The 10,533-nt window shown below is 39.2% G+C and overlaps 1 long non-coding RNA gene across 1 annotated transcript; it reads left to right on the top strand.

Moving 5' to 3' along the window:
• Window positions 1-214: 214 nt before the first annotated feature.
• On the top strand, window positions 215-8,605 carry LOC140313778 (uncharacterized). The gene is made up of 3 exons (XR_011917087.1): window positions 215-328; window positions 797-910; window positions 8,509-8,605. It is a non-coding gene; the product is annotated as an uncharacterized lncRNA (long non-coding RNA).
• The last annotated feature ends 1,928 nt before the right edge of the window (window positions 8,606-10,533 follow it).

The raw sequence follows: 10,533 nt of genomic DNA, 5'->3' as shown, positions 1-10,533 counted from the left end.
GATGTTAAGATGTTTAATTTGACTGAGATATAAGGAGTTTGAAGATGATGTTTTTGGATGTACCTGAGTCTGCAACAGTGTTGAGACACCAGTGTTTGTCAAAGTAAGATACACATGGTTGCCAGGACACACAAAAAAAAGTTAAATTATGGTGTTTTCTACCACTACCTTTTTTTTTTGCCCCCCACACAGGAGAAAAGACTTTCTATAAAATCACAGCGACGCATGCAAGAGGAATATCTGAGCTGCTAGACAGAAGAAGCATGAATTTAGATGATTTTGTGGTGCTTCCGAACAACAAAGCCAGGTCTGTCAAGCTCAATGCAAGGTAAGCTGAGAGCAATAATTCGTCTAAGGGTGTTTGGTGTAAGTCCGTTAACGTTACTTCACTACCATGCCATTTTCATTTGTAGTCAAGAATGTTTATTTGGCAAAATGGACTTTGAAGTAAAAAAATAAATACTTTGAGGTCTGCAGTGCACCCCCACATCAATATATATCCATCCATCGATCTATCCAATTTTTACAATGCAAAATTTAGGCCTGTCTTCTCCTGTTGTTTCTCGTTTGCCTACAGGTAATTGGCTGGGTTGATGCTTGGCTTTGTGGTACACCGATCTAGTAACTAATTGAATAAACTATTGATTAGCTGTGTCAACAGGGATCAGCTTGTGCCGAGATCCACAGAACATATATTGATGAAAGCCTGGTTGTCCAATCTGGAGGAGTAGGTCATTTGTATGATTGATTGTTGTTGATTGATTGCACATGTATACATGCATTTTTGTTGCTATAGGAACATGCAAGACTTGCAGGTGGACACTGAGGCTTTGGATGATGAGAGCAAGGCGATGGAGGAGAAACTGCAACAGTTGAAAGACAACATGAGTAAAGAGAAGGAGGCAAGAGGGTGAGTATGAGAGCTACAGGCCTTGAAAGCGAGGACAGTGGGCAGGGAGAGGTTGAAAGAAAGGAATATGGGCAAATCTAAATAAAACACCAGCGCATTGGAGGCATTGCGAGATAAAAAGAGGGTGGAGAGTACAAGAAGCATAGTGAACAACTATGAACATTTCTTGTATATTTGTAATTTCTTTCTTTCTGTTTCTTCCGCTTGTGTGCAATTATACTCCAAACTTCACGAAGCACAAGGACGTGTCTGTCCTGTTTTCGTTTTTATCCACACGAATTGCAATTAGTACAAAAAGAGTTGTGGCCGCAAGGAATTGTGGGATGGAACGATCTCTCCTCTTGTTGTAGAGGATGGTCCGAAGTATCCTTTGCTAATGGAGATAATTAAAGAAGCGTTGGAGCTCCTTTTCTTAGCATTTGCAAAATTCGAACAGCTCTCATCTTGGCTGCTATGCAGATGCTTCCGGGTCATTTCACTCACTTCAGAAGATTTCTAAAGCAAAATCGACTATTCGACCAGGCCCCAGGACTCCAGATTGTAGTTGTAATGCAGCCTGAGATGTAGATTATTTTAATAACCTGCTGTTTAAACTTTTTTCTTTTTCAAAATGAAAAGGTTTATGTATTTCTTTCTTTTATTTTTTTGTCTTTATCATCAGAACGTCAGTTTCTTCTAACAAAAGGATTTATGGCACAGCTAAAGAAAAGGAGAACAAGGCAGCAAGTAGATGGCCAAACATTTCCAGAGCATTCCATGGTTATAATCTCTAAGCAACAGATTACCTTTTATTTCAGCAGCGCCTTGACTGTATGTTAGTTCCTGGGTCCGCTTTCTACAAACTGTCACTATCGTATAAAGGCGGAAATGCAAAGATAAAGGCAAATGTAGAGATAAAGTCTGTACAAGCAGGAGACACGAGGGACTGCATATAGACTGGGGAGGTGTAGGGAACAGAGCAAATGGGTATTGGTGAGACATGGATGTATTATTAGAGGCACAGAAGATGGGAACAGATTGCAACAACTGCTAAAGAATGTGCAACGCAGGAAGTCGAGACAGAATAATGGAGACAGATGGAGTAGGACACGAAGTGAGAGACGGGGGACCTAATGACTCCTCTACCTGTAAAGGTCAAGAAAAGGATTCTGTGGTGGAAATGGCATACCATTGAGGTACAGGCTGACGCTCATTAAGTGGAGCAGCGACTTGTGTACAGCTTTACTTTTCTTTGGGGATTGCAGCTGGAGGCTTACATATGTTCTGGTGAAACATGTACACAATGCTCGTATTCCTAGATTTGTTTTGATAAATTCTACTTATATATTTTGTCTGTTACTGTTCACAACAGATTAACAAAACGATATTCCCTGTTAAGTATGTGTTCAGACTCCAGGCAGATGGTCAGTAGTTAAAAGTTGTTGTTCTCTCTGGAAATTATTATTCTGGGGAAAAAAAAATGTTGTGACAAACACAATATTAACTTGTGTGGTTTTGAACACGAATATTTGGATTGCATATTCCAATAAAGTGGGACAGTGTACATTTAGCAAAACTTTGTCATGCAAAGACATTCCTCAAATGACGCCCATGAGGGTGACTTAAAAATCTGAAAATCTTTGGAAAAACTAAATACATTTATGACCCAGTTTGTGCACGTATTTGTATAGAAAAGAAGCTAAACTCTCGGCATGTGCACATGGACAGCAGCATGAGCAGTATGCTCAGTGCTCACCTGCAAAAAAACATGTTTATCCCCTCAAGAAAGAGCAAATATAAACTACACAGCGCACCATGATCTCTCTCGGCACACAGTTACAGATTAGTATTCTTATCAATATAGCCATTATCCAACAGATTTACATTTAAGGGCATTCCATGCTCATTTATTGTTGTAGCAACTGATTTATGCGTGCATGTATTTGTATTTAAGCACTACTTTGTGTTCCAGTGAAACTCCTTCTATAATTAAGAAGCCATAAATTGGTATGGTGAGAGGACCATTTTGTCCAGGCTCTACAAATAAGCACAGAAACAGTTTTTTTTTTTTTTTTTTTTTGTGTCACACTGAAATACTGCAACATTTACTACTCCACCTGCTCCAAGATAAAATATTCATGGGTGGCTGCTTGTGTGTGTATTTTGAAGTTGGCCCACTATAAATAATGGCAGTGGTGTGTGTGTGTGCGTTTGTAAATGTGTCGATTTACATTTGTATGTGAGCAAGTTTGAATGACTTGGAAAAATACTGCAAGAGTTTGAGTGCGAGTTGGAGAAATGGACCAGCCGGCCCAACAACACTGAATGTAAATAAATGAAATGGTTTATTGTGGATTTGATAGCTGAGAGCTATGTAACTGAGAAAACTGAATATTTCATATTAGGATGCATGCATTCTCCTTTTTCTGCTTGGAGGAAAAGAAATCTTCATTTTCAGACAGGCTGTGGTTGATTTGCAGTGCTTTACTAATTTGTTTGCTTTGCAGCTGATCAGTTTTCACTGTGCAGGGCCGTCATTAAAGACTTTAGCACAGGTGAAAAAGGACTGCTTTTTCAAGTTTAACACATTCCCCCGCTGGCATGTTTGTTTGTTGGTCAACATTCGTAAAAATACAGGGAGCTGAAGATGATGAAATTAAGAAAATTTGTTTTTGAAATTTGCAGTCCCTTAGTAAATGACGGTCACCAAAACACAACAGTTGTTTTATGTCGGGCTTTTACATTTGACTTCCGCATTAATTGCATTGCATTTCCCGCCTTCCTTCGCTGTGGATGAAATGGTTTCATGTGACTCTCCCTCCCTCCCTTTTGTCTCTCCTCTTTTAGAACGTACCAGTGTATCTTGGACAAGACTTTACTGTAGATCTTCATGCTGTAGATCTTTATTCCCAGACTTTGCCTTGTGCTGGTTTGTTTGCGCCACTCTGCTTTCCCCTCTTTGTCCCTTAGATTGCAGAGCAGCCGGAGTAGATCAATCGTTAATCTTTGTCTAACAGTCAGTCTACACATGCACTCTCATGTAAGAATGAGAATAGATGAACAAATCCAGTTTGCTCAGAGGAGGTGTGGTATAATCAGTTTGTGAGGGGTACTCAGGCAATAATAAGCAGCTTTGGGCAAACATAGTACATCATTCTCAGCTGTGCCTTGCCCGAGCCACAGATTTAATGTAGCTTTGTCTTTAGGCCTTATGGCTTATAGAGACTAGTTCTCGTCTTATTTTAAAGTACTGTTGAGATATTTTTCCTGCTTTCTTTGCTGTCTCTAAAATATCCTTCTAGTTCTATTTTTTTTCTGCCTTTTTTGCTCCAACAAGCACCAATTTCAGTTTGTATGTGTGCATGCAGACTGTACGCCTGTATATGTTTTGACTCTGTTACCTGAAAAAAGATGTGCTGGTGTTCAGATTCAGTTTGTCTGAGTTGTTCTTTCCTTTGGTAGGTTTATTTAGTTCTTCAACACTAATTGTTCCGGCCTTATCCTCGAGAGGACTGAGACTTCAGACTGTTCCTGCGTTTGCATGTTTGTGAGTGGTGGACACAGATGCTATCGCTTCTCCCTTTGGGTTTGATTGGCCTGTTAAAAGCGATTTCTGTTTGGGTGTTCAGCTTAATGCTGGCTGTCTTGGGAAATGAGAAAGGTCTGTCCTTGGCCAGGTTGAAAGGCTTCATCTTTTTTTTATTCAACCGCAGTGTGTTCATGAATTGTCCTTTGTACATGGGATAGGTAGACCTGTCTTTGTGATGGAGCTATTCTTGCTTTCTTCTTGCTACAGAGGTAGCTTTTGGTGCCTTGGACTTCATAAACTGAAAGCCCAGTGAAGACATTCTCATTTACCTGCTATTTTTTATTTGTAAAAAGTGTTTGAAACGGTGACTAAAATGTGGGTCATTAAAATGAATTAAATGAGTAATTAATGTGAACCAGCAACTAATGATTTGTTAACCACGATGTCATTTGACGTGATCATCAGAGATAACTATGCTTTGAGATTGACTGATTAAATGTAAAATGATCACCTGTTTTCAGTTGCATTGTACAGTTCAGGTGGAATTGATCCCTCTCTTTTGCACTCAAATGAAAATACTGTGGTTTCCCCTCAACACGAGCTAAATCAGCTGCTTGTCGTTGTGGCCCTGTTTGAAGCTGCAGTGACTAAGTTTCAGTGTGCTGGTTGATGAGTGGTGAGGTGTCTGACATCTTTTCAGAGTGAGCATAACCATTTGCTGTGAGAAAAGGCACCATGTACAAAAATCTGCTCTCTTGGCTTATAACCTATTAGTTTTGGATTAATTATGTGCAACAGATGAGTCTTTCATGCAACACAATATCCATGTCTTGTGTTTTACATTCATGACCACAGATTTTTATTTTTCTTATGTTGTGGGCACAGGTTTGCCAATGCCTTCTCTCTTTAGAGAGCAATGAAGGGTGCTGGCATATGCAGGGCAAATGCGTTTTGGATAGGAGGACTCAACAGTTGGATAAGAAAGAAGTGTATATTGTAAGAGTAACATTGTCAGATTGTCTATATATTTATGCTTCTAAAAGCAATGTTTAGCCATCAATTTTTTCCAAGTTTGAGTCTGCTCATGTATCTTTGCTATGTATTGTGAGTAAATAATTAGTTTTCTGCTTATGTAATCCCCAAATATACACAGACATACGTCTCTCTCTGTTGCTCGTCCCGAGGGGACACCCCCGACAGGGGTGTGCCTCAACCGTCACCAGCAACAGTTTAGTTGCCTAGGTGATGCTAGTAGGATGATTACCTGACACCTACCCTCAGTGTCAGAATAGCACAGCACAACGTCAGCTTGCTGGCATCGCTTGCCATCACATCCACACTCATACAAATTCAGAGCCTGACTTCCTGTGCCCTGACAGGCTGCCAGCTCAATCCAAAATAAACTTCTTTCAAAGACAGCCCGACATCACAATTGCATAAATACCATAAATAATTCAACAATGTGAGCATGAATAACTCATATCTAAATGAGGATCCCTCTACACTTCTTTACTTTGTGCAACTGAAAGACGTGTCCTCCACTGGTTATCTGTGTGTTTGTGTGGGCATGTATTTGTCCAGAAATGTTGAGGATAAACAACATTAAACCATGTCTTCCCTTAATCAAAAAAAAAATCTGATTTGTTCAGAGACATGGAGTCAGGACACCTCTCTACTCAGATTTAAGACTGTATGGGCAGACGGTAACTGCAGAGGAAAAGGGATTGTAGTATTTGTTAACAGAATGTCTCTGCACCCTGGAAGTTGAGTGTCTGTACATGGATGTTACCTTCTGATGCTGTGTATACTCATTTGCTAAGTTGTTGCCGAAGTACAAAAACACCCCAATGCATTTATGGCATTCTCTGAAGATTTCTGCTATATCGCTCTTGCTCTTTGATGTACTTTAACTTACTAAATTAAAGTTTACTGATTTTTATTTGACTTTATTTTGATACCGACCTATACCAGTGGCATATCTGTGATGGTAATTCATACTGCAGCAATATAGATTCCCTTCAGAGATTAATTAGTGTAATTGTAAGTAATTTATTGAAGTGAATTGAATTAACCTTGCCAGGTGCAGGTTGGTCAAGTCAGAGGTAGCTATACAAGCACTAAATGGCTGTCTTGAGAAAAGTGAGACCTGTCCAGTTTTTATACCTCAGAGGAAAACCAGTGTCTGTGACCCAGGTGAAACCTACTGTGAGTGGCAGGCTATTTCCTCTGACTTCAGTGACCACAAGCCAACGCTGCAGAGCGACGACAGCCATGAAATCCACCTTGATGACCTTAACTTTTATGTATGCTTTTGGGATCTCACCAGCCTTTCTCAAAGTCTGAGACCTGCTCAGACAAATGAGTGTTCTCTCTGCCAAATCCCAGCTAAAGTGAGAATCACTGTTACAAAAGCATCACATGGATGCAGAAACCATTTTAGGTTGTTTTCAGGAAATGGTCAAACCAGCTGGCAATTGTGCTAAGAATCATTTACGGCTCCCTGATGTCTGCCAGCATCTTCAGGAAATCAGCCGTGATATGTACAAAGATGACTACGTGGCATTTACTTCAATTATCCAAATGTCCTTGGAACAAATGGCTTCCAAATATAAAACCAGCCTCTGCAGCTCTCCCACCCCTGCTTTAGTTTGCATTTGAATCCAACTGATCAACTTAAGATGTAATATCCATTATGCTCAACGCTGATAGAAAGGACACCTACTAAATGTGGTTTTTTTTAATGTTTCCTATGCCTTTTGTTATAACTATTCCACAGAAAAAATGAATGTGGTCCGTTCAACACCACCAAAGTAATTGACTTTTCTGAATGATAGACTATGAAGGCCGCTGTGGCGATAATTGATTGGTATATCAACAGTTGCCCCTCTTTAAAACTGCAGAGCATGCTGTGACAGATCTGCAGATTTTACCTAGCTTAAAAGGCCTCAAATCTTAAATGTTTTAACCTAACTGCTCTTCTAACATAAGGTTTAGTGCCATGCAACTGTAAAGTGGCACCTATGTAGGGCGTTTTACCATTTTGTGCAGTACAAAGATAAGGCATCTGATATTGGCTCCACCTAAGTTTCTGACTTGGAGCTGTCATGTCACATAAATGGCCACCTATTCAAGCCCCCTTAATAGGCTCCAAAGCCTGAAATCAGAAGCTCCTGCATGAGAAACCGTCTGTTCCTGCAATATGTAATACGCAACACCCAGGTGCCCGCAGCAGAAAGGTTTAAGCCCATTTCAGAGATAAGATGGGTCATACTGCTGCTTCATCATTCTGTTACAGTAACTTTTACATTTGACATGAGTGTGGCTCATGACTTCGTTCAGACATGCTCACGTTTGCTTCTCACATGAGGTTGGACAGCATGAGGAGCAGACTTGTTAGTAAAACATGTTAGACTACTTAACAACAATACTGTGGATGTTAAGTTATTGGCAGTGAATGAAATCAGCTGAAAATATTGCTTTTCTGTGCATTGAAGCTGGCTGAATAGGTGGTGTGGTAAAGGAATCTTATTGGCTTTTCACTCAAAGGTAAAGTTGTGCTTATGGTAATGAGTTCAGTTGTCAACTCTAGAAAACCATTCACTTTTTTATTTTTTTGTCTTTGAAAATGTAGTTTTCAAGTTAAGTTCAATATTTGGTTGTGGGTGCTAGTTGGTTATTTTGACTAGACTTAAAAATTGTACCTAAATGTTACATGGTCCAACCCCCCCATAACTTTGCTCCTCTGGCTTTTTATGTGAAAGTGACCAGCAATGTGGCAACTTCAGTATGACACTTTCAGTTAATCTCAAATACAGGATGAGCAAAGTGTTGTTTTCTTTTAAGTCAAGTCTAATTCAAAATAAGGACCACTTTTTTTCCCCAAAACTAATGTCCATATAATGTACCATGGAAATGTACTTTTGCAAAATAAGTGTATTTTACTGTTGTAGTTTGTTAATGATCTTGATAACTGTTTTAGTAGCCACACCTAATTTAAAATGAATAATGGAATAAGACTTTGTAGATATAACAAAACATGTATACTATAGAGATATAGTGTTGATGAATAATTCATTGTCTGTTTGAATAGACATTCAAGAGGGTTCAGATGGACATCTAGACAATGCATTTCTTTAAATGGCAGCTTGTTACCAAACAACTTCAAGACAAACAAAGAGAACAAAATCCAAAAGGTAAAGTAGAAATCTATGTATTCATCTTTGCTGTGTGGAGGATCATTAATTTATTTAGATTTCTACTTTTTCTAATTGCTTTTCGTGTATAGTTGGGATACACTGCATACTCCTTTAGTGCAGTGTACACAGCAAACTTTCATCATTTTAAGTTTCACCAACCTTAAATCATACAGTATGAACACAATAGTTCAGACATACTTACAACTACATATACGGTTAAAGATGTGCCAGATTATACATAAATGTGTGCTGCTAACTTGTGATTATATGTCAATTTAACAGCTGTCAGCAGGCAAACTGAAGATTAGACTGCTGAAGGATGAACCCCTGACAGGTGAGAGGTTTACAGCCACAACAAAAGCTTCAAGTGTAAGATATCTTCACCATGTATATATGACATGGATGTTTGATCAAACATTTGATCCTGTTTGTTCAATATGTAGAGCGTAGTAGTCAAGGACAACTATGATCAGCACTTTGAAAACTGGTAGAACTTCAATGTCCTTGATCCCTGGTCATAGACTTGTTGAAGATTGATCTATCCAACCATTAGCCAAACTTGACAAAAAGCTTTGAAGATGCCTGAGGCATAAATTCACAACTAGAACGAGCTTCAAAATGTGCTGCTGTTGGGACTTTAAGATGTACAGCAACAGTAAATGCATCTTAAACTGGCTGATGAATCCATGTAGTTGTAGAAGCATGTTAATCATTGATTTATTTATTTTCAGCAAAAAAATAACAAGTACGTTTTGATTTTTAAAGAATTTTTTTTTAATCTCAAAAATTTTCACTGTACACTTTACTCATGTCCAAATGCATCTTTTTTCCTTTTGTGTGCTAAGTAGAACTTGAGTTATGCAAACGTTAGTCATATTTAATCAAATCCTCATGCCAGTTGGCATCATCAATGTACTTGCTCTTTTTAGCTCCATCTAAGCCGGCGCCTCCACACCAAGTTCCTACTGTTGGTGCTACGATGACGAGAGGAAGCAGACCGAAGGGAGTGATCTGTGGACAGGGTGAAGTCAAGACTGCTGGATTGGTATGCCTCCCCCTATTGTGAGGGACCTTTTTAAGGGATCCAATGTGACAATAGATTTGAAAATGGGATAATGGCACTAAATTTCAAGTCATTTCACCATTTCTTGGCGAATTGAGCTTGAATAAAAAGTTATTGCAATTTGACCTCAATGATTGTTGCAAAGACACATTAATTTACATCTATTTGAAAAAGCCAGGTGTTAATCAACTTGAGATATGTTGAAATTTTCAATCATTCTCATTTTATCACCTGTTCTGCCCTCTTCTCTCTCTCTGGCTCATAGTCACTCCCCATTTAATTATCGTTCATTTCTTGCTGGTGCTCTACTGTCCCCTTTTCTGCTCTGTCTCATGCTGTATTTCTTTTCTTGGTCTCTCCACTGCATTAGCTGTCATCTCTCTCTCTCTCTCCTTCATTCAAATGTCCATTATCTCCTGTTTTCTTCCTGGTTGTTGGGTGTACCCATGTTTATGTCCTCGTTTACTTTCTTTTCTCTCTATATCCTTGTCAGTAGTTTCAACTGTTACATTCCCAGTATGTCTTGTTTTGCATTCCCTTTGTCATGTTTACCTGCGGTTTTATTCTTTCTGCCTTTCTCTTGCTGTGACTCAACAGTCCTATTTGATGGTCTATCTGAGTGTTTGTGTTTACACTGATAACAGTTTAGCTGGAACCATTCATCAATACTCTAGACCCCTGAGGGTGCCATTGTTTATTCTTTCTCACCTCCATCCACTATGGCTGAGAAAGAGGGACCACGGCCTGCAACTGTATGTGTGCATTAGAGGGAAAAGGAGCCTTACTCTGTGTTTGTGTGTATAATGGACTGTGTCAGACTGAGCTGAGTAATGCATGCTTGATGACTGGTTGCTCC

Source organism: Leuresthes tenuis, unplaced genomic scaffold (genome assembly GCF_036924035.1).
Source record: "Leuresthes tenuis unplaced genomic scaffold, fLeuTen1.0.hap1 SCAF_9, whole genome shotgun sequence".
Taxonomy (NCBI): domain Eukaryota; kingdom Metazoa; phylum Chordata; class Actinopteri; order Atheriniformes; family Atherinopsidae; genus Leuresthes; species Leuresthes tenuis.
The sequence above is the reverse complement of the archived record's forward strand: the minus strand, read 5'-3'. Positions and strand labels throughout refer to the sequence as shown.